Genomic DNA, 25090 nt, shown 5'->3' with positions numbered 1-25090 from the left:
ACGCAATGCTGTCACCCGACTGAATACTGGTTAAAGCAGAGCAGCCACTCACGTTTTTGCACCAGGCACCTCGTGAGCTTCTTTCGATTTCTGACGTCCTCATGATCCTCCCTGAAATCCACGCGAAAGCCACTGCCTGGCTCCATAGTCAACTGAGTAGTTTGCACACGAATATACCCATATTCATCCTGATCGTGAAAACGATATTAGACGAAAAACGCGATCGTATTTCTCGCTTGACAACTATCTAAAGTACCTACATTATCATGGTATCATATTTAACAGCAATACTTTATCAGACTTCCAATGAAAATTTTTGTTTTCTTCTTTCAAGTCTATTTCAAACATTATCATAATTATAATTTTACGTTATGTAATACACACCTACTAATTATTTTTATGCTAATTAAAATGAAATATTTAAAAAGTCGAGGATTGAATTATAATTGTAATAAAAGTAACTTTCATATTTCATTAATTAATGTATGGAAAAAAATTTCCCATGTTCGTAAGGGTTAAACAGAGATAGATTTCGTTGGCATCTCTGGTGGCCCACAGGCACCAAACTCGTATATCCCGAAGTAGCGATGGTGGTGGTGGTAGTAACTAACAATTCCTAGTTTGCGGCTCGCTACTATATTTTCGTCAGTTCATTTCCCAAGACACTCTGAAGCTACCAATTTATCGTCAATGAACATCCCGGATATTTGAAATTCTTATTCCACTCTAAATCAACTCTAAATTTATTACTATTGACTTTGATTATAATTTGTCCCCATAGTCGGTGAATATCATTTGTTACTTCAATTATGGCAAAGCCATAAGCTTATTTATTACTGTAAGAAAAAAATTACTGATTTCATATTGAGTAAATCTGTGCGTAGTTTTAAAAATTTTTAAAAAGGAGGAATTAAACATTTAGACTCTTAAATTAGTACTTGTAAAAAATTTCATCGTTCAGATAATTAAAAGTTATTTATAAAAGCTTTCAAAGTTGTTAATTATTCTAGAGAATTAGTTGGATATCTTTTCTTAGTAACTTTTTTCTCAATAATTCGAAATAAAATGAATTAAAAAAACGTACAAGTTTTAAAATGTCATACAGATTATTGAAATCTAAATATCTAGTGCACTTGGATCTTTGATATTTCAAAAATAATTCTAGCAAGTCAATTATTTTTGCATGATGTCTGATTACTTTAAAAAGCTTAAAAAAGATCAAAAAATTAATTAACTATCTAGAGTAGAAAGTTTTTGCATATAATGTCTGTTTTAAATGCAAAATTATGACTCTGACATTTTGAAATGTCAAGAAGTTCTCACCTCTAGCAAATAACTGCAACAATGAATATTCCAATTTGAATAACAGTAACTCTTTAATAATCAAGTAGTACAAGTCAACATTGGTTTCCAGTGGTGAACACGCCACTGTTTGAATTACTTATACACAATAATGCGCTTGGAATCAATAAATATTATCCCGTGGTTGCTATCAATCAATTTATAAACAAGTAAGCTAGAGTCTGTAGCCATTCATATCCGCTAAATATTAGGAATTACGTTAGGATTAGTTGTGAAGTAGATGTTATATTAGAAAATCGATAGCCAGTAATGGCAACAATTACGATATTCCGAGCCTACAATTCGAGCACAATGAGAGTGCGTTAAAGTCACGAAGCACACATACGCGAAAATGGCTTGATGTAGTATTAGGACACGGGGTGAGGAGGTTTAGGTAACGGTAGTAGGATTTCCTGATGCACGTGCTACACACGTAGAAACTCGAGGGAAAGGTCGTGCGGCGCCGTGAGTCGCGTCGTGTCGCGTGATAGTCCGCAGTGCAGACGTTCAACATGAGCCAAACGCGAAAGCAGTTGTGGCACCGTCTGCACAACCTAAGGAACACCGGATTCACGTCGAAAACCTACGTCCTCTTATTCTCTTCCTAACATCAACTTTACCCATTGAACAGGCTACTTTATTCCACACTGTTGAAATCGCTGGCTAGTCTTGGATTAAATCTGAGAGATGGGAAACGCAGAAAGAAATTGAGTTATTTTATGCTAATTGTCAGCATTAATTATAGATACACTAGATACCCTTCATTGCATGATATTTGATATTCGAGGTCTATGATCTATGAGAATCATCATCATGCACAATCATTAAGAAGTTATTTATACATTTGTTGCTGTTGAATATTAGAATTTATTCATGAGTGGAGATATTTTATTTTTACTTGTTACACAGAGAGGCATCAGAATAGGTACTGCTGTTATATCTTGATATCTTCTTCAACATCTCAATATAGTATAAACATTTCTGTTGACAAAATAAAATTTTTAGGATTGATTACTCAGAAATAGGATAATGTTGATAGATGAATCATGGATAAGTAATGTTCAAAAGTGTGCATACTAACATGATTGAGGTTGTTAAAATTTTCTGAATTAATAATTATACATTGTAGAGTAATATTTGTTTTAGAGAAGAAGAATGAAGACCCCGTTATTCCTAGATATTTTTTGCAACAGCAGTTTCAATACTTCAGCTTGTTCCAACTAGGACCTTATTTAGATTTCCGGTCAGTGCTTTAATTAAATTCAGCAGAGCTGAAGGATTTCTACTAGGGTTATTTTGCCACCTTGCAAAATTCACCCTTATTTTCCAACAATCTGATAACAAATATATAATCCATCAGACGTAAAAAATTACATCAAATAAATCCAATAACTTACAAAGTTTATTTTCACTTTTCTCTCCATGCTGTTGCCCTGTCAAATATGGGAGAAATATATTTCTTATAACTTAATCAAGGAATTTTCTTAATAACATTCTCTTTATAGTATCGTGAAGCTAAAAATAGTTCATCATATGTAGATTGGTTGTGATGGATTTGTGTTATTTAAGTCAATATAAAATAGTTGGTACAAGACGACACTATCTGATATTGAAAGTATCTCTACGTAAACATATACACATATACGTATTTATTTATATACATATATACGTACATATATAAAACAAGATAAGATAAATTTAACATATATATCTAGTTCTTTATGGACCAGTAGTACTTGTATTATGGTACTCATACATTTCTCTTGTCGTTTTTTTTTCCATCTCTCATGCGGGTTTATCTAGTTCACTTCATTTTCGATCTCCTCAAGTTTCTTTGGTTATCTATTTGAACATCTTTTTTTCGCAAATCCTTTGTTCTTAATACCGCCATTTTTATTCAGATGAACTCAATTGGAAATTGATCTCGTTCGAAATAAGTCTCATACGGGATGATAGCATTACATTGTACAAAACCACCCAACATGGGCTCGATCCAGTCTCTGAATATTACGGATTTATCAGCATGATGATGATGAGTACAATCGTAGAATACATTAAATTTAATTCAGAAGTTACCCTATGGTTTACCATCAGATCGATCTATTATAAGCACTCACGGCAATATATAACTAAGAATAGATCTAGAAGGTATCTAAATTAATTTGGATCACGTTTTGAGACGGAATTTTTCTTGTGATAAATGTTCATACATTTGTGTCAATATTTTTTATGTCTTTCGGATATGTGTTGCCGAAAGACATATCCATATATGGTCAATCTCATGATATACAAAAATAATGTAAATAGTTATTTATTTCTTGCAGTATCCCGTTAATTTTAATTCACGTTAATGTAAAAGTAGCGGAATCGGTTTCTCTTAACCTTCCTTGCCGGATGTTCAGAGTAAAACAAATCTACCAGCGGAAACTGTTGTTGGCTTTCTTTATGTACACAGACATACTTATGCTTAGCGAATGGAAAGATACATGAAGAAAATTTTATTTCATACTCATTATAGATAAAATTCAATTTAAAAATAATGTTAAAAAGGTAAAACATTAATTTAAAAATTACCTACATCATATGGGAAATATCTTTTGACTGACATGAATTAAATAAATTATTCAAAGCTTCTTACAAAATTAAATGGAAGTTGTTCTGATTAGCTTCATAAGTTTATTACGGATTGGTTTTCAAAACATCACAACCAGAATCTTCAGAATGTTGATAATCTTATTTTGATATTTTCACTCCAAAAATCAAAAACACTACCAATTATGGAAGGTTAAAATATGCTAATTATTAATTATCATATTGTTCGTTAAAACGAGCTGGATTTAAAGTTCTTTTGACTTCATCAGTACTTATTTGTCAGTTCTGTAGAGAATAAGACATTTGAAGATAAGAAGGAAGAAGTATGCTACAATGTAGCTGAAGGTAGTTGTCGTAATTAAATTTACCTAATGGTTCAAAATTTAAGTCTTCATAGAGTCAAATGTTGAGTTTCTGGAGTAACATCAATAATTTTATAAAATGGTGAGTCAGTTTTCTCGGTCATGCTTTCATAGTCTTGTTTTAACATCGTCCCAATGATCTCGAGACAGTTTAAGCACTGTTTGAAACTCATGAAGTAAGTTTTTGCATAAAATTGAGGTTTACAAGGCGTGAAGTTACGACTTACGCCATAGCATAGTTAAAGTTTAAGAGTGGAAATATCATACACGATAATCAAAATTCAATGAAACATTATGATATTTGTTAAAAATTACAATTGAATAATGATAATTTAAAGGCACGAAATCCACAAAAGAATTATGTTTATCTCTGATAAACTATGAATGTAGTGGATGTTGCAGTACAACTCGACAGTCGAGTTCTAAAGCTAACGCTTAAAATTATGGTCACGCTGCCTATGGATTGTATGCAGGTATGAGATGTGTTTCGTGCACGTGCACAACTCATTACGTATGATCTCTAGGTTTTGCTCTGCAGCATTATTCTCTTTTATTCTTGTGTTTCTTCTTTTTTAAAAAGATACGTCTGATAATGTTTTTACACCTCAAGTAAAATATAATCTAGTGTTCAGCATAATTTTCTTCTTTTTCTTTTATCCGCAAAAAATTCGTAACATCCAGAGGGTTGCTATTGAACCCTTTACTGTGAGCAATAAACCGAGAAACTGGGTAAAAATAGGGATTCTTTTTTTTGAAGTAACACAATTTTCACAAAGCAACTATTTTTCACTTCTTTCCATATCGATCGTTAAGCATTTCACAATTGCTTCTTCCCATTTTTTACCTTCTTTTCTATCAACTTCTTTTATTGCAACATTCTGTCATTTCTCATGTTTGTAAGAAACCTCCAGTATGTTTTTCCGTCCGATGTATATTTTTTTTGTCATGCTGCTGACGTAATATATGCGTACGGCATTGGTAAAAAATGCAGAGATAGCAGAATGAGCCCTTATGTACGCTAGTATAAACGATATTGCTAGTAAACGTCACATGGGAACTTTGGGATGTGAAGAGATCGCAACTGGCGGCTGTCGATTGTCGAACCGTGATGCCATGAGTCTATACCGCTGAGAATATACTTACTTACCTTGAACAAAATATATATATTGCATTTTCCTCATAGCATCCCTTGCTTCCAATCGACTACTTCCTTGCATTCATCCACCGGAAAGTATAAATTTGACACAGTATCAGAATTTTTTTATTAACGTTTCAATGGAACTCAATCCTTTTGTATGATCGAAAAAATTTGTTTCACTAACAATATTGGTTTTTCTACAATTTTTAGAATTGACTTTGATATGAAATTGATGTTATTTATTGAGAAAATATATTTCAAAAGACTGTCAATAATTTATCTGAAAATGACCAGTGGTTTAATGTTGTAAGAAGAGGAAATGGAAATCTAAACTTGAGCGATTTAATAAAAGAATCAGTAGTTTTTGTCATAAATTTTATTTTATCGTTTATAAAATGAAACTAAGCAATACTCTTTAAGAAGCTGTAGTAGAAGAAAAGTCTATTTACAATAAAAATAAATCTATTTTTCAAACACATCAATTATTTGTAGAATTCATTATTTAATTTAAATGGGGTTGAAGCTTATTGAATAGTTAATATAGGGAAAGGGAGGGTAATGTCGAACGCAGGGGCGAAGTAAAACGCTCGAAAAAATATACTAATCTATTGAAATAAGTTTAAAACGTTTATTGTACTGTTGTTTATCAATTTTTCAATTTATTAGTGCATCAAGAATAGTTGACATTCGTTAATATAATAGTTAATTTGTTGATTTACGTTTACCCCACATTCCCTCATAAATGAACCATCTATAAATACATTAAATCGTTACAATAAATGATTTACTATGAGTACATTATTAAATGACTTAGTCGCATAAATTAATTCTATAAATACTTTACTATTATGTTATACCTTATAAATTTTATCAGCAATCAATTAATTCTTTAAAACATTACTCTTGAACAAATCACATTATTATGTTTGTCAGGATAGCTTTTATCTTGCTAAATTCTGTAAAGCTTCAAACAAAGATAGATTTGTTAATTAACAGATAAGTAGTTATATATTCATAGTTACATGTTATATGTAGATGAAATTAGCATACCTTCTTTATTTTGAATTAATTGAAATTTTCAAGATATTTCAATGATTCAGTAGAAATCAATAATTGAATTTTAACTGTAATTCAAATCATTATTTTAATGGATAATTCATTAAAAACATGTTTTTATAATTAAATTTACTAGAAATCAGTTGATGAATAATCGATAGAGTTTGAGAAATAAATAAGTAAATGATAAGAGTTAAATTGAATGAAATTTTTGTGAAGAAAAAGTGAATAAAATGTATGAAAATAGTTCTTAATATTGATGATTATGTTGGAGACGTACTGTTACCATAAAATGGGATATAGTAAGGCATAGATAAATAATATCGGTACGATGTAATGTTGCATGTCGACAGCTTTCAATAGATCTAAGAAAAGAACTTTCGAAGCTTCGATTTCGACGCAAGACGCGACAGCAGGATTTCCAGTATATGCATTTACAACTTATAGATATGTCAGTACTAATAGTAGTGTTATACTCGTCATATTCTATATTATTAACAGAAATCGATAGGAGTTCATATGCAAATAAATTATTCCATCTTAAGTTTAATCAAATTTTCAGCATAAGAGGATGCTTGCACCAGCAAAATGAATTTGTTCTCGATATTTCTCTTCGATTATTATGCACCTCTTATTTTCATACACGAATATTCAAACAACTTTGCATATGATATTAAGGTTCAGTTACTTACGCTTTGATATTTTCAGAGCAACTTAGGCGTGAATTTATTACCAACGTGCTTTGATGCATTTCATCGACTTGCAAGATTTGTTTACGCATCATGCTTCAATCCAATTAGCCAAGCATGTTGTTATCAAATAAATCAATATCACACAAAAAAGTGATCCATCAATGATTGAAATGTCTAACAAACTGTTAATAAAATTTATATTATCAATAATCGGTGATTAGTCAATAATTTTTAAAATAATTCCAGTTTAAAAAATAAATTAATTAATCTAATAATTATTAAATACTTGAAGTATTCTGCATTAAAGCTATTGAAGGGAAAATTCATTATTCTCACTCGAATAATAAATAATGTTAAAAATTAAGCTTTTAATAAATAAAATAAATATAAAATCAATAAAAGAATTAATTACCTATGAATGCTTATGATCACAGCTATCAAGATATTGTTTACGTACTGGAAATAAGCTTTCTGTAGCGTAAGAGTACTTCCCCTAAATGTGATAGTAAGTAATAATAAGGGTAGAATAACTGCTACTTATACCATATCATCTATAATAAATATTCATCATTCAAAGTAATTATGATGGAAAGAGAAAGTTCGCACATTCAAATATCAACATATTACAAATAGTGATTGTTATTCCTACCTTAATCATCACATTTACTTAACTCAACTTGAAGTTTAGAAAAAAAAATTCAAACCCCTTGCTTGCCTTCAGTATTGTTTCTAACAAATTATTTCTCATAACAATTGAATAAAACCAACAAATACTAGAAACAACGAAAACAACTCTGACCACCTTTCTGACATATTTAGATTTCTAATCAATAATCAAGGTATATGTTTGATGATGAAAACATCAGTATGTTTTATCTATGAATAACAATATACGATAAATAAGTTGATCAAATAAATATTCTAGTTATGTCATCCCTGTAGACAGAAGCTATCGAATTATTAATAATACGTTCATAAAGGATCAACTAGTTTGTTCAAAGACGAAAACACGGTAATGTAGATAACCTGATTGAGCTAATAAATTATGTCTATAAATACATTTGACTTTATTTACATAGGTGATAAAGCTGATGATTTGATGATTAACCAATTTACTCTTATATTCCCACTTATATGTAATTTAGTTGTATTGTTTGCATTATTACCTTGCCATCGATTTCAAGCGTATCATAGGCAAAGATCTCTTGTTATTATATTACTATTTTTTTTCTATTTTTTCGAAAAATATTGTAGAAGCAATTTATCATAATCACTCATCGTTTATCTGACATGTTAGAGGCTTTTTGTCATCGTTACTTATTTTTAGTAAAAATCTTTCTAGAATTCTGTATTTCAACTAAATTTCTGTTTTATTACACCCATTTTCTTACACACAATAAATGCATTCATGTATCAAAGTGAACGTAATGTTCAGAAAAAAATCTGCATGAGTTCCAAGAGAGTGGACAAGTGTTGTTTTCTTCTTCTGCACCACGTGTTGCATGACGTTATATAAGAGTAGTTTTTCCTTGTAATATCGTAGACCAACTTATAATAGCATCTTCTAAAGCCAATTTAATATTTTTATTTTGAACCAAGAACATTCATTAAATCTGAAGTCTACTTAAATAGAAAGGTCTCGTTCTCTTACAAGATATTGTATACCTATATTTTGTACGACAAACACAAGGAAAATTGCCAAAGTTTTTTGGTAATAGATCATGTTAATAACAATTTTTAGTTTAACATATGCTTTTATTTATTACTGATATTCAGCTAAATATTCACAATAAATAATTTAAGTGATTTAGAATATTTTCAATTCATCTAATAGGTTTTGAAATAATTGATGCTGAGGAAATTTTGTAAAAATCAACATGAAAATAAATATTTATTGACATTTTTGAAAAATTTTTGAAATTGATAGGATATTTATTTACTCTCATTTTGTATACATAATAACATTTTATCATTCCATCAAAAAATATTGTTTTTTTTCTATATTTTAACTAGATTAACTCCATCCTTAATTTATTGTTTATTGAAGGAAAAAAATGAAACTTTAAATGAAAGGAATGGATCCGTCCATCCATTGAATTTCATTGATTTAATTGTAACATTCAAATGGAAATGCATTTTTTATAAATAAATAATAAAATATTTTTTTTCGAATAATGAAACTTTTCAATTAAGCTAATTTGAATTATTTGAAATCATGAAGAATAACGAAAAGTGGTCAAGCTCATTACATTTATACTCGGAGAAGAAAAACACAAAGTCTATTGTGTTTCCAGTCTATGAGATCGAAGCACGTTTTGAAGCCGTTTGGACCAAATGATTGGAAGAGTCTCCGAGAACTCTTCGCCTTAATTCGATTGGGGTCATCGCACTAGAGTTTGAGGCAAGACGACAGAATGGAAACGTAGGAACTGGAAATGCGCATCCGTATCGAATCTCAAGGGATAGGGTCAGAGTGCAAACGCGAATAGAACTGATTCGAATTGAGATCTCGTTGAAATTGCGGTCCTGTTTCTGGAATATAACCTGAGGCTATTTCAAGGGTTTTTCGAATTATCTGACCACTTCGATAATGTCTGTACACTTCATACAATAGCAAATATACAATATAAACATTTTAACAAATTAGATTTTAAAATAGTTGATAGGAAATAGGACATATCAATGCTATTGTTTGAATAATAATTATTCCATCTGGTAAAGTAGTTTTAATTAATTAAAAAAGTAAATATTATTAAACATAATATAATTCTGCGTGAGTTGACCTTCAATTTCATTTTATTTCTACCAACTCTGAGACATTTAATTAATGCAAATGGATTTATTTTACAACGTTGACATGAATCAAAATTTTTATATTTAATTAAAATTATCAATTTTTCAAATATATATTTAATATTTTATTTAACAACTTTATCAAAAATTTCAAAAAATTAGAACGCATGAATAATGGTAACGAGTTTACTTTATTTAAACAAGAAAAATTTACGGTGTAAAGTGCTGTAAAAAGTCTACAAAAATTTTATAAAATTAACTTATCATATTTAGTTGAAAGAGGTTGTTCTTTTGTTAACAAAATTTCATGTTCCATTGTTCTGTGTAATTTTAATTCAAAAATAAATTTTATCCGAAACACAAAATAAAACATTTTCAAAGTAAAGTAAGCAATATAAATGATTCCTTATAATTAATAAAATAGATTAAAATAAATATTGACAATTTGAGTATTTGAAAGAGATAATTAACTGCTTCATATGAAAGCAGTCCATCTTGAAAAAATCATAATTTTATTATGCTGAGTAATACTAGTAACTAAAAGTACAATAAAATAAGGTAAATTCTCCTTATTCCGCAAAAAATTCAAGCTCGTATAATTGATGTAATTCTTTTTATTAAAAATATAATTTAAAACAGACGGAAATAAATCAAACGTTAAGAGATGGAATGAATGAGATATACATTTAGTTAGCACTTATTTTAACTCGGCTATTGCGTAAATTATATAAACTCTGTTTAGTCATTTAAAACAATACTATGAGGTTGGTTGGAGGTTGCTACCCATTCTCTAGCGTTACCACAAGTCTCGAGAATCCCTTGTGGAAAAAGAACTTATTTGCATCTTGAAATAATGAAAGGATCCGCCGGCACCGGAATCTCCCGGGTCTAATTGTTTTGAGTCTCAAGATAATACAGGACTGGGATTAAATTCCACTGTACGCTCATAGAAATTATTTTTCTGCGTGATTTAACTCGACGTCATATCAATAAAAGGATTTTTATGTTAAATTATAAATAATTTACTCCACAGAATTATGAAAAGTGAAAAAATGCGCCAATAAATATAGATCAATGTGATTTTTTTCCATGAGTCACTTGAGAGAATTCTGTCGTCACGTATTTTGCGTTAATGTCGCGATTAGTGGAGTATAAAATGTTCAAGTACTGTCTGACAATTTCACTTCTTCACACGTCGAGTTTCAGCTTAAACTGTAACTATGAAATGGTACACATTTGCAGGTGACTTTGATGTTTGTACTTTCCTGAGAGCTTTTCTTCTTCTATACTCTCCTTGTATTTTTTTGCTAACTTGGTTTCTCTAAGTTCTTTTGGTCATTTTGTTCATTCTTTTTTTTTATTTACAACAAACCTTATTTGCTTTTCTTGTTCATTACGATTCTCCAACTAACAAACTTTTCTTACCCAAAGAAAAGTAATCATCATTTTTTGTCTAATATCTCGAATTTATTTATTGTGATTGAAGATTTTAACAAATTATTTTAATGACCCAAGCGTATTCTGCTTGATTTGAAAATGTCTGCTGAATATGACAAGTATAGTTCCAGTCGTTGGTTGACACGTTGCACATTGAATGGAAGACCAAAGAATGAGTCAGTAGACAACAGTGGGTGAGATGAGTGGAGATTCATCTGAATGTTGTATAGGTGAGAGAAAGAGAATGAAGATGAAGATGGTGTGGTGAAGGACAATGCTGCAAGACAATCTACTCTCATGCAACGATTCCAGCCATCGTTTTACAAGAGTAAGGGTTCAAATAAAAATAAAAGCACTACCCTTATTCTTGTGTTTCTTTTTTTCTCTTGGTTGCTTTCTCATGTTTTCTTTCGCCATTGGTACTGTGTTATGACTCGAGTTATTGCGAAAAATACCAATTCCATCTTTACAGTTTTAATGACGGAAAATATATTAAATACTCTCTATCAATTTTACTCACGTACAATCATAAATTTTGTTTTATTGCATACAAGTTTATTTTAAAAGATAAAAAATTAGAACACAAGTATTTATCTCGATTCAATGGCCCTGGCTACTCTAGAGGTTTACGCTCCAATGGGCGAATATTGTTTCGGCAGTCTATACACGACGTTTTCCAAGACGTGCTTGGCAATTACGTCTTAAAGGTAAAGCTTAAAAAGAGTCAAACTCGTTATATTTCAAGTTTCTCTAACGTAAATTTTCAAAACTCATAAGACCTTCATTTTCCATCATCACCAATTCCCTTTATGAATACTCTACTGTCTTCCTGTAATTTTTTAATCAGAATATTAATGCATCTGTATGTACAATGAGTTGTATTAATTATTCTCCAGTCGTCAATTAAAAAATTGCATCAGATTATATGGTAGGAAGATTCTTTGCAGGAAATCTATTATCACCTATACCTTTTGGGAGTCGAGAATTATTCTTCCTATAAAAATACAGATTTTCATTTATTTCTATAATTTTTTTGCGCAAAGAAAAAATATTATTTTTACAGTAAAATTTTTTTTTCGATGAAAATAATTTTCTTGCTCAGTGTGACTCATTCATCTGTGCTATTATTTTGAATACCGCATATATAAATAATAAAAATATTCCAAAAATGTCAGAATAAGAAAAGAATACTGGATTTATTTATATTGTGAAAATATGAGAATCATTCACGAGCTAAGATTGTTTTCTAAGCACAGGAAAAAAAGAAAAACTTTTATTTTTGTTATCTAATATTCCTTTCTAAATATCTAAAGCTTTTAAAGCAAACTAAATCACCCGAAAGGTGTAGGCAGACATTAACAAACTTGAAATACTATAATCAACTTCGCATGGCCATAATATTCACGCAATCATTATAACACGCATCTTCCTGCTTACAATGGCGAGTAAAAGATTTCGTGGAAAAGCAAGAAAATGAATGAAATTATTATCACGAATTTACAGGTACGACATAGATAATATCAATAGGGAAATATTAAATTTCAATCAAATATAATAATACAGAATCACCAATTACATTCGATCATAGCCTACAAACATTCGCTATTGATTCGTCCGCTTCATATTAGTTAATACATAAAGTCAGGAATCTAATACTCTAGAGAGGATAGTTGATATTGTTATTGCCAACTGAAACATTAATGCACAATGTATTTGGATACGTTAACTATTTGTTTTGGAGTGAACATCAATTCAACTTAATGAATTCACGCAAATTTTATTATTTACATAATATTTTATTACTCAATAATTATTTTAAATAATGTTGTTACAACTTTAGCCACTAATGTTATTTCTTAGGCTTTGTTTTATGAATTAAATATATTTATCAATAAGTAATATTTTGGGGATGATGATAAATTAATTAATATATGAATAATTTAAAATACATTATTAATAGTAAAATAATAAAAAGTTTTTAATAAGCCTTCAATAGTCGAGGTCTCAAGAGGAGAAGTTTGTTTTTATCACCAGTCTCATCCTTTTGTTCAAACTTGCCACTATTATTTATTCAATTCTAAGTTATACTGTATTAGGAAATGTTCCATAAATTTATCCTATCAGTTCTTACTTTTGGACATTACTCGTCTGGAGAGATCTATAATTTACAAAAGTATATATGAAAGTACAGTCAGGCATATTATCGAATAATAGTGAGCAAATAATTATCTAAAATAGAGCGATCGATTAATCTCAATAATTATTTATGCGTTCTTTATTAAAATTTTAGCTTTCAATATTTCATTGCAATTAAGAATAATTGATAACAATAATTACATAAAGCAAAGCTAGAACATATTTAAGTGATCATTAAAACGATATAAATTAATAATTTATATAATTAAATTCTTAATTGAAATTAACTGATACCTTAATTTAATTTAATTGTGTTTGAATTTAATTTGCAACGAAATCTATAAATATTTGTTTGTAATATTGACCATTACAGGCAAATATTTTTACTCATCAGTTATTGAATATCCTTTTGTTATTGTTAGAAGCTTTTGATTGAATTTGAAAGGGGAATTTTTGAGGTGTACGTAGCATAATACTCATTAATCTTGATTATAGGATAATGTAGAATTATGTATGTAAGATTTATGTTTAAAATGTTTCTCTGAAAATATAGAGTAAATTGAGGTTTGAAAAATCACTTCAAGGAAAATTACAGACACATTCATTTCTCATGGTGGAAAATTACGCGAGTACGCGTTAATCTCGGCGTTTGCTGAAAGGAAAAAAAGTGTTCCAGCTGTGACGGTCGTTGTTTGACTTGGCTCTGGATCTAGGGGCGCTAATGAGAGTCGACTACACTACTCCCTCAGATTCGAGGTGTGTTCGTTGGCCAGTTGTGGTCTGCCGAGTTCCGCAATCGTAATTCCTACGCTGTGTTGATTTGTGACAAGATTAAAGTCGACAGCGAGCATCATCCAAGATATAGTAGCTCTTATGAAGTTGACTAGGCGTTTTATTTTAATTGATACTTGAATTATTTATGTTATTCAAAGTTGTGTGGATTTTTTGAAAACTCATGTCTTTGATGGAATTTAGTTATTTAATTTTCATTATTTTTTGGGTCCTGTTTTTTTTATGAAAACTTTGATGAAATAAGTCTATTTAAAGAATGAAATGAAATGTGTAACAGAGGGATCTCGATAAGACCCTTTACCCGCACCCGTGAATGCAGTGCTATTACACAATAATGTTTATGTATTTGTGCATCATTTATATCAAAATCCTTTTGTTATTCGACTGCGTATACGTGCAATAATTTTGGTTCAAGTTCATTCTGTTTTCGCTTATGTGTCTGGATTGAATAATAATACATAATTTTTTGTAGAATTAAAATTTAAATACTGCCATTTTTATTCTATTTTTTTTTTTTATTAATATTCTTGTTAGAACATTTTTTTTTAAACATTGTATTTGACTCTCAGACTTAAATGTAAAAAATTAATCTATCAACTTTATTGTACTGTTTTTTGAGATTTTATTTTTAATCTATATTTAATAATCGTTTTTTTAAACAATTTTTCCGTTGGTTTATTTATCAATTAAACCAACATAAATTCAATAAATACTCTAATAATAATCTCTTCCCTTATTTAATTGAAATTAAATGTAAAAAAAATGTATAAATAGATAAAAAAAAAATATTTTGGGAGCTTGAAATTTTTCCACCGAGTTTTTAACAGATATCCATGCATTAATGCTACATTCGTACAGAAGAAAAAAAATTAATTTATAAAACTTAAAAAAAATTAGGACTTGAAACTCACAATAATTCTTATCCTAATTAATTCAACTCTATTTATTCAGTGGAGCCTCTTCACTATTCTCAGCAGTTAAATGTATCACGTGGCTCAGCAAATTACACACAGAATTTCACGACTCTATTACTTTACAGTACAAGTTCTGATTACATTCGCAATATCTGTTCAACCAAAATTATTATCAAGTTATTCAACCTCTGCATGTTCTCAAACAATCTCATGTCACTCTAATTAACTCTTATCATATTTTTTTCTTCAACTATTGAGTCGGTAAAAGGGAAGATAAATTCATCACTATGATCTGAGGTCAGAAATCTGGGAATATCAAGGCATAACGCGGACGAAAGCCAAGCTATAGTTATAACATACCAAGTACTCATATATACACAAAGTACACACATATCTGTCTGTCTGTTTCAGGATTTTCTCCTCGAGTGTCTGACACGTACAACAGCACCAGCCGTCGAGTTTTATGCTCAGCAGTGTATAGCGAGAGTACAATTGCTCCAGTGTAGGGATTCAGGAGTCTACCTCTTCTGCTTCTTTCACGGGATTATTAATGTGAGAGGTAGATTGTTAAGCTTAAAAGCATCTCGAGTTATGTCAAGGTAAGGATAATTTGTACGATTCCTTCTCTGTACTTTGTTCCTTTTTGTACACATTCACCTGTAAAGTTTGTTAAGAGAATAAAAAACTTCCTTTATGGATTTTATTTACGAGCAACTCATTCGAATTAATTATTGAATGCTTTTTGAATTGTTACACTGATACAAAGTACCCACCATTGGCTGAGTAATAAAATGTTTGTTGAGACTGCAATGAAAGTAAAGAGTAATGAACGTTAAAAGGGCGGGACAATAGCCCCTTTCTCTCCCTCACTCACGTTCTCCCTTCAAGCGCGCTTTCCTGTTATCTGCGACGCGATAACCCAAATATCAGACGGAAGCCCCTGGTAACTGCAGGCCAATAAAACAAGTGAGCGATAAATCGCGTTGGTCGCGCGAGCGTCGCCGAGCGACGCAATAATGGGCGCCTCGTGGCCGAGACTGTAGAACTCTTCCACTATATAAATACAGAGGGTTACTTTTACGGGCCTGGGATACACATCAGTGAAGAGACTGGATCAATCTGCTGTATTTAGATAGCTTGTTGAAAGGTCATGTTATATCAACTGTATATTATCTAAAAATATTTATCCTCATGTCTCTTGTCGTGTTATGTTTGAGATTTATATTCCACCAAGTCTTACTGTTCTATCAAATTTAATTCAATACATTATATTTATTACCATTTCAATGTTTATTCGTCACGATAAAGAAATCATTAGCTTGAATAAAAAAATATTTCCCAATTATTTTCCCGCTTGAAAATAGTCAAGTTTTCATTAATAAATTAATTAAAATAGAACTTCAAAGGGAAATATAATAAAGAAGGGTTGATGAACTTTCAAAGTAAAATAATTTTTAATTAACTTTAATTTTTTTTCCCAGTTTTTTTTTATTTTAATATCTCATTGATTTTTTGTATTAAATCAACTTAACTATTACAAAATAAGATTGAAAGATAATTTAGTTATCAATTTCTCAAAATAAAGTAGTAGATTTGAAATAATCAAATAAGTTATTCTCTCTTGAATTTTCTACTGAAAATAATTGAGATACTATAACGGCCGATCATGATAAAATTAGAACATTATTCTTTTACGAGTAGTCTTCTATTGAGAAAGACAATCGTTTAGTTTTTCATTTGAGATCGTAACGTTTGTTATCAGTAAGCTTTCGGTATATCTTTCCAACTCTTACGAATTAATGTGTATATCCATAAATTGATGATAGTTTCCTCTTTTTTATTAGCTTATGAAATATATATTTGAGGAATTGTATTACAGATATTTATACGTACATTAAATCGGAAAACGGCTTATCTAAGGATTCACTGATTAGTAATCCTTTGTTTGCAAATAGCCCGAGTAGCTTCTTAGTAGCTAATGTTTCCAATTATGATATTTGTTAGTGTGTCATTAACGAGTGATTGACTCACGACAGATCTACAATACTGTAGGTAATCCATTATGTATGTCATAACACACCGTGTGTCTATTGAGAGCATGATAGATAGCTGCGCATCATGCCAATACCATTGACATTTGAGAATTGAAGCATTTCCTATTTCACACGAATACTGATCTCATGTATTTCTCATTAATTATTATGCCAGTGGATATGTCAAGAAATTGTGTCAGTAAACAATAAATCAATTCCGCCACATTGTCGGCGAATGCAAGGGAAAAATAAGAGGAATCTTATTTTCACTTCGATAAATTCATCATCATCCGAACAAATTAACTTTTCATTTTCAAGTCTTATGACATCTGTCACTGGGCTATGTGGAAGTTATTCTTGTTAGTTTCGACAACAGTCGATATTAGGTATTTCGGTGTCAAGATTTAATTCTGTGTTTTTTATAAATTGAACTGGGAAATCATATTTTTAACTTTTGTTTAAAATCAATTAATCCAAAACACGTGGTGTAATGCAAATAAAAATTTTATCCTAGTGAGTATACAATTTTTTTTTTTCGTCATGTTATTGTATGTGTATGTTTATGAAAATATTTTTAATTGAACGCCAGAAACAATATCGAAGTATTACGCTAGGTGCTTTAGTAAAAAATTTTGAAATGCGTTTTTTTTAAGAATAAAAAAATTTCCACTTCGATGGACAAATATATACATCAAAGGGAATTGTTTGCCTGATGCTCGAGTTCAAAGTGTGATCCTGTGTAAAACCTTGTCTAGCAAATTTTATTTTTTCAAAGAGAAATAGTTATACATGATAATATAAAATAAAAATCCATTCGTACCATGTTCATGGAAGTAAAATTCTAAAATTTAAAACAAAATATTGAGAGCACAAGGTCGATAAATTTAATGTATGGTTACAGGTACCCTATTAGTTGTTAATGCTTTTTATGATCATATTACAGCTTTGAAATTACTTTTATTACTCTTTAAAATTCTAATTTCCCCAGAAATTCCACTAACTCTATTGATTTTTTCCCATGTAATTTGCTATGTTAATAAAACATTACAATAATAGTGAAATCTTTTACGAGCACAAATAAGTTGACATAGGAGTTTCATAGCCGTCATAATAAGCACGTTTCAAGCAGAATCATTCGAGCATTAGAACATGAGAACTAAACTGAGAACTTGTGGACTACGTGCAACTGTTCTGTGGAGAGTATAAAGATAATGTTTTAAAATTTCCTTTAGCTCCTTTTTCTTGGATTATTCTCTTATTGTACTGCCATTATTATACCTGTGTATTGCATATACATTGTCGCTAAATTTTATCTAAACATTAGCCAACAGTGAAAATTATGCCGCTTTTACATTCACATAAACATTTTCTTAATCTAACGTCAACAGCAGCTTCCTTCCTGGATAAGTGAGAAATTAAGTATACTCATTAGCGGGAAACGCTTGCTAATGCATTTAAGATTCCAGCAAGTAAATTTCACTTGTTATTTTTCATTTTTTATTCTATTTATTTTCTATCCATTAAACTCAGTCTCGTTATCATAAATTTATTTATTATCGTTAATCTGAAATGCAAAAAAATTTAAATTCTTTCAGGTATTGCACGTCAAGGGAAACTTAAAAATATTTCAAGAAGTTTATGCTCGTTCATTGGGTTTAGTGACAAAAATATTCCATCTCTAGAATCTTCGATCCTGCTGGTCTACAGCACATATACGACTTCACTGAAAGTTGATTATGATCGTAAATAACAATTGCATTTTATCGACATTTAGCCAATGTATATGATGTATATGAAGGTCAGTTAAAGGCTCTTGGTTATATTAAAAACTCTTGCTTGCTCATGATTCTTTCTGTATGAAATGAGAGATGAGATAAAAAACATAAAAGTGAATCATATCAATCGTTTATTCTAAAGAGATAAATGTTAGCTCTTTAATTCTCTTTGAATTTATTTATGTTATTGGACTCCATTAGTTTTCAATAAATAATTCTTTTCCACGAGATAATATCAATTTATTATTTACTATTAGTCGATTTATTAATGAAAAGATAATCAATTTTAGATAAATGCAAAGTATCTTGTGAGCTTGAAATTATTAAATAAGAATTTATTCGAAGTAAATGAAAACAAAAAAAATTTCACATCGTTTCAAGTTCTATAATACTTTTTACATTTTTTTCTTCTTACTTTAAACTTTCAAAGATCATACATTTTTTATTCTATTGTTTGAAAAACTTATTTTTATTGCATTCCAACTTACACAAACTACTGTTTTTTTCCATATAATATCAAATATACTAGAAGATATAACAATTGTATCAAAGGTGAAGAAGAATTTCGAAAAAAAGAATTCTGATGTGCAGATAAAAAACTGAAAACTAGAGTACCAGTTTATTTTTAACGAAACAAAGATTGGAAAACAAAAAAAAATGTGAACTGAAACAATAGTAATTGGAATTGAGTTACAAAGAAAAATTATTTATTAATTTTCTGATTTTCTTTATCTTTCATTGGAAGTATAACAGCACTTACCCTCTAACATTTTACTCCACTGATAGTTGTATTATGTTACAGTTTACGATACTAGCACTCCGGTAACAATAATAGTGCCAGGAAACCTCCATTCCAAATTACTTGCAGTATTCCAAATTTACTGTCCTTTCTCCCAACACTTATCACATACGAATTAATTGATAAATGTATTTAAAAACAGAATAACTTAACTAGCATTTCATTTGTGACCTTTCACAGAAATCTCTTGACATTCTCAGTTCAATATTACTGTTTCTCTATCATTAAACGATTAATTTTTGTCATCGTTGTTATGGTTTTTTTTTGTATGCATACTTTATAAGGGTATATATTGACAATCACGATAAAAAGTTAAAAAGTTTCAAAGAGTCTCATTCATCATTTACCTTCAAACAACGAGAAAATTTCTCGCTTCTAACTTTATTCGAAGAGTAGAAGGATCAGTAGTTGAGAGACGCCTCAGCTTGCTTGTTTCGATATCGCATTCACGGGTTATTACCCTTGGGAGACTTGAGTCAGTCAAGTTTTGCTGTAGTGTCCATACACGAATACCATTGAAAATAAGTATTATATATATATTCATAAATATAAGTTTTTTGTTTTCCCAAATGGTTACAAAAAAATCCAAAGTAAAGAAAAGTGATGACAGAGGAGGTAAAATTACAGAAATGAAAAAAAACTTCATGTATGGAATGTTTGGTACATAAAAACTAATTAAAAACATCCTTTCAGTTTGCAAAAGTTTTTAAACTTTATCTTACTGCATAAGTTTTTAGCTCGTAAATATTTTCGGAATGTAAATTTATAAAGTATTTTAACTGTTGTAATAGACATTGGCTAATTAGTTACTTGAATTATTTATCTTAAATTACATAAATATATATCTCGTTATTCACATTTATTTATAATGAGCTTTGTTGAAAAGTACTTTTCAATGAATATAAATGGATTATTCAGAAAAAGTGTAATCAATAACATCAAGTTCACGAGATTATAATTTACCAAATTGATATTTGATAATTCTATATTTTGTATAATTTCCCTTCGGAATGGTAATGAGGAAAAGTAATGAACAATTTACTTGATTTTATTGGTATGAAAAGTCAAAAGAATTAGTACAAGACCAGGTACTACCACAAACTCTTCGTTCGAACTTACGGCTCTTGAATTTAGTTTTGTACGAATTTATGTTAATCACCAACCGTTAATTTGACTCTTGGGATCAAGATTTTGTGAAGGAAGTTACCGCGTACAACTTTCACGCTTTTCTCCTCCACTTTAAGCAACTTAATAACTACATCACTGTAAAAATAAAAATTTTCATTCAGTTAAATGAGAAAAAAATTGTCTATAGAATCGTGAATTAATAATTTAGTTATAAATGAATCAAATTTTTAACTATTTATAAATATGATCAATTATATCAAAGAAGGTGTTATTGCTCTTAATATCTTACGAATGAAAGAAATTTCCCCAACAATTCTCGAAAGATAATAATGATACATGCGATAAAGGACATTTCAAAAAGTTTCATCAAATCAAATTGAGTCGTTTTTTATATAATTCAATGGAATTTCTCTGTGTCAAAAATTCAAAATGAAAGAGAACAAAAATTTGCTAGTGACGTTAAAAGTTAATATGTAATTTTCAAACTCCACTAAATGAATTATATTTAAATAGTGAATATATTTGCATAATAACGTATATATTTATAACACTATAAATCGTTAGAAACGTTAGTGATTTTTCAGATGGAGAGAATCCATAATGTTTCACATCGAAAATGTAAGGAATTTAATTTTTTCATGAGTACGGTATGAAAAATAATGAGTTTTAATCAAGTAGTATTTACGCAGTGGAATCATACATGACAAACATGCGGTTATTTATACCCAACTTGCCTCGAACAAATGCATGACGTTTGATTTCAGTATTGTGTAATAAATTCTGACACATGTATCGATAAATTGTTGGAATAGTTTCAAAATGATTATTAAACTATTCACGATATAAATTACTCGCAGTCTCTTTTTCAATCTCGAAAAATGGCTACTGTGGAACTTAATAATTCCTATTTTATTAAATAACTGTCGGAATTTTTATGATGCTTTTCAACTGGAAATTGATACCCGGAAATGGAGAATTTGAATGTAGAAAATTAATTAAAATCAAATAATCAAACACTATTTGATAAATTTGGTATTCTGTCATGCACAAACATTATTCATATTTTAGTGGCCACATATTAAATTATTCTGTGATGGTGAAATTCGTATCACTATGATTTCTAGAATTTAGAGATCTTGTTGTTTGTGAAATACTATATGAGCACTTGAATCCTGGTTTAAGCTTTATTAAGGATTCTTAGTGGGATATAGTTCATATTTATGTTTCATAGTTTATATTACTAAATAGTAATATTAACCTTATGGAAATAATATTTTGTGGCAACATTTTTTATTCAGGTCAAAGCCCATAAAGCATCACAACATTTCTGCAGTATTTAAAAATTCCCTCTATTTAATAAATAAAATTATATTACCAACGTAAAAATTATAACGTTGATGGGAAACGTAAGAGATAATATTGAATAATCAAATAATAAAATTTAGTTGGTTCTGAAAAACCAGTTAATTATATTATATTCCATTTCTTTGTCTTTGTGTATTTGAAAAATTCAATTTTTAGACCTTTTCCACATTATTCTACTTTGAGGTATTTTATTTATTTTTTACATTGAATTGAACTTGAGTTATGCCTTTTTTATTAACATATTTTCATCTAATCAAGGAACTGAAGACAGGTTTAATGCCACTCTGAACCTTATAAGCACAGACGGTCTTAGGTAAAAATTATCTCTTCCCATATTCTGTGACATGCTTGGTAACGTCTCCAAACGTGCGCGTTAATTCGATCGAACAAACTTGTGTACTGGAGAACTACGTTATACATAGATTATTTTACAAAACCTATTGAAGATTTCTTCATTTTATTGTTATTAAAGTAGAGAAATTTCAGGATGAAAAATAGTTATTTAGTTTCATCCATGATTTAATGATAGGTTTTGAGTAAAATTTTATCAGAGATTATGTGAAAGTTAATTTTTATATCAAGAAATGAATTTTTAATCCCATTATTAACTGCTTGTAAAAAATCATGTACCCACAACGATTAGGAACTTGAATCTACAACGATTTGTATGGCGTGTGCATAAAACTTTCGTGTTACACATATATCACAAATATATTCGTATTTCCGTTCTAGTACACAGTTCTATCTATCATTCCAATCGGCAACGTGACGCTAATTGTAACGAGAAACCATATCAAAAATAATACTATTTTATAATAATAATCATTATTATTCACGTAAGCTTTTCTATGGAAAAATATCAGACGAAAATTATGAGATGTAAAAAAAGTTAAGTGAAAGAATTATGAAAAATTAGTTGAAATTTTTTTTTCTCCTATTTCTTTCAACTTGTTATTAAAATAAAATTATTAATTATCATATATTACTTAATTTGACGGAATAATAACTATTATAATACTCTTGAGTAATCATCCGGTAATTATTACAAAAAATATCATAAATCAAGTGTAAATAAATTTCGCTATAAAATTCAAAGAGAAAGAAATCACTTAATTAACTTTCTAAGGTAGCAAATTTGTTATCACTTAGTTGATTTCATCGACTCATTAATTTATGTCATTAAAATTTTTAATTATGATGATGATGGCCTTTATCCTACATAAATTTAAAAAAAATTCGGATAAAAGTAGTTAAATCAATTGAATTTATTATCAAATAAAATAAAAACTTTTTATAATAACTCAATCCATAATCTCCAACATCGACTTACTATTTTTTCACATTACAAAATCAAAAAAAGAAAAATTAATTAAATTATTCATGTTTTGATTGTCAGTGAATTTATTTATATTATAGTTGATAAAATATTATTTGCTAAAAATTAATAAAAAAAATTTAAATCTGAATATTTTATAGACAAAGTATTTTACTGTGTTTATTTAATTTTATATACACATGAACGCATACAATATCCGCTGGACTGTAAATGAATTATTCGATTTCTTTCAGCTAGTATAAGCAATTTCGCACGCTAATACCCCAATAGCTTCCCCAAGCTCATGTTAAAATTATTTTTCACCACAATGTAATTAAAATTTTTAATCAGTTCCACTGATCACTATTCACCACCGAGAGAGTTGATCGTGATGAAAGCAAATATAGAAGATATATTTTGGCTTGTAGTATCGTAAAATATAAAGAATCATGACCATATATAATATTAAAGCTCTTTTATCTTTGTGAAAACTCAATAAATTATTTATATTTTATTTATACTCTTAGATTCCGAGATAAATTGAATCACCCTCTAAATTTTGATGTGACCAATTTATGTAACGTTTATTTTCGTTGATTGGTGAAAGAATTAAATCCAATAATGTAAATGACTTAGGGAAATAGTGGATAAGTGAAGAAAACTATGACATCATTGCCCTTAATAATGAATTGCAATACAGTTAAAGGGTGAAAGAAACGAAAGAGGAAATTCATGAGAGACAATGTAGTTGTACAGAACTTAATTGGTCTTTTGTTCCATGAAGCATGACAACGAAGTGCTCTTTTCTACTACATACGAGTGAGTACTATTTCACGGTACGTCGTCTCGTCACTTGGGCTCATATTTTTTTATTAGAGACAAGGGAATTTCATGGCTAATAAATTATACGATAGACAAGTGCAAATCATTCCTTTATATACTGACGTGGTTTGGTTTACAATATATGCAATATCAGTTCTCTTCTTTTATTGTAAATTATTTCATTCTTTTGTTTTCTTATTTTATGTTTCGATTTCCATGATAAATGTAATTGCATTCTGCAAGTCTTCTTCTTTTATTTTTTATTCGCTTCAATTCAATGCTGTGGAATCTAGGGGAATATTAAAGCTCATGTATAAATATATTCCAATGATCTTCTTCTTTTTCTCTTTTTTCAAGGAAAATAATGATTTGTTTCGTGTTATAGAAATAAAATTCATTACATATACTCTGCGTGTTCTCGAATATAAGTGATGGTGCGTTCAAGCGCCAGCTGCATCGAACGGCTGCTTTACAGTCTGGAACATTATATTCGAGCTGAGTACATATCCAAAACACTAGGTCGTGGAAAAAGCTGAGTTATCCAAGTAATTTCTAGTGAATTGAAAGGAGTCAGAGGTGTAGATTAATCGACAGTGGAAC

General features: G+C 29.4%; 1 protein-coding gene across 3 annotated transcripts in view; it reads left to right on the top strand.

Moving 5' to 3' along the window:
- Window positions 1–25090, top strand: part of LOC118069252 (limbic system-associated membrane protein-like) — a 133348-nt gene that overhangs the window by 59659 nt on the left and 48599 nt on the right. For all 3 annotated transcript variants that reach the window (XM_035087224.1, XM_035087225.1, XM_035087226.1), the window contains exon 3: window positions 15665–15852. The gene's annotated coding sequence lies outside the window, so the exon portion shown is untranslated. The remainder of the gene's footprint in view (window positions 1–15664; window positions 15853–25090) is intronic.

Source organism: Chelonus insularis, unplaced genomic scaffold, assembly GCF_013357705.1.
Source record: "Chelonus insularis isolate UGA/USDA-ARS -01 unplaced genomic scaffold, ASM1335770v1 contig_406_pilon, whole genome shotgun sequence".
NCBI classification, from domain to species: Eukaryota; Metazoa; Arthropoda; class Insecta; order Hymenoptera; family Braconidae; genus Chelonus; species Chelonus insularis.
The sequence above is the reverse complement of the archived record's forward strand: the minus strand, read 5'-3'. Positions and strand labels throughout refer to the sequence as shown.